The following is a 1017-nucleotide window of genomic DNA, read 5'->3' on the forward strand; positions in this document are numbered from 1 at the left end:
TTTGATTGGAAGCTGCCTCAAGACCTTGATATGACTGAATCGTTTGGGTTGACAGTTAAAAGGAAACATGATTTGGTGTTGATTCCTATCTCTCANCACTCAGCTAAAAACTAAGTTATGAACACTCTGTTGCATACTTTCAGTTATCTATTATACATGAAACCTTCTAATAACATCTTCATATCTGGAGTTCATTTCATCACACATCTTAATCACTTTACATCAGACAAACTTATATTTTAACTCTTTCTTCTTCTGCATTACACTATATTTTACATTCAAATTTTATGTAATGGTTTCTTCTTCTGCATGTAAATTTTGTGTCCTCAGTTCTTTTGAAAAAGTATATGGTCCTAGCCTCAAAGGTAATTCTTACTAATTACAATAGTTATTCATATTCCAAAGTATCCGGCTGCTTCATGTAAATGAGTTTTGATTGTTTTATGCTACACATCAATCTAACTTTTACCAATATTTAGTATGGGTTTAAGATTCACATGGATATTCATGTTTGGTGATTTTTCTGGGAACGAATGTCTATAGCTTCATTTGTTTGTGTGATTATATATGTGCCACATGTTGTAATCTGTTTGGAAGATTGTAATATTGCATAATGTGTTGTTTAGATTCTTATAGATGTTTCAGCAATATATTTTATGATTAAAAAGAATACAATAATCATGCAGTGGTCGATATGCTATATCCATATTCTCAAATCACCTTGTTAACTAATGCTTTTGATGCTTGTTTGAGGCGTGGGTATAAATGTTGTAAATTAAGGGATACAGTTAAATGTTCTAAACCATGGATTCTGAGCCTTCATTATTATTTATTTTTAAAACATAATCATGATTTACTACAAGGTATATTCTTAATGTGTTCTAAATTTTATTGCAGGGGGAAAGTTCCAAATTGATATCTCTCTCCTGTAACTTTTTCCCATTGTTGGAAGGATATTAACTCAAATTTGACTGGCAATGGAGTGTCTACAGGTTCTATCTATACTGGGTTAGTTGG

The sequence above is a fragment of the Vigna radiata genome, chromosome 6 (assembly GCF_000741045.1).
Source record: "Vigna radiata var. radiata cultivar VC1973A chromosome 6, Vradiata_ver6, whole genome shotgun sequence".
Taxonomy (NCBI): domain Eukaryota; kingdom Viridiplantae; phylum Streptophyta; class Magnoliopsida; order Fabales; family Fabaceae; genus Vigna; species Vigna radiata.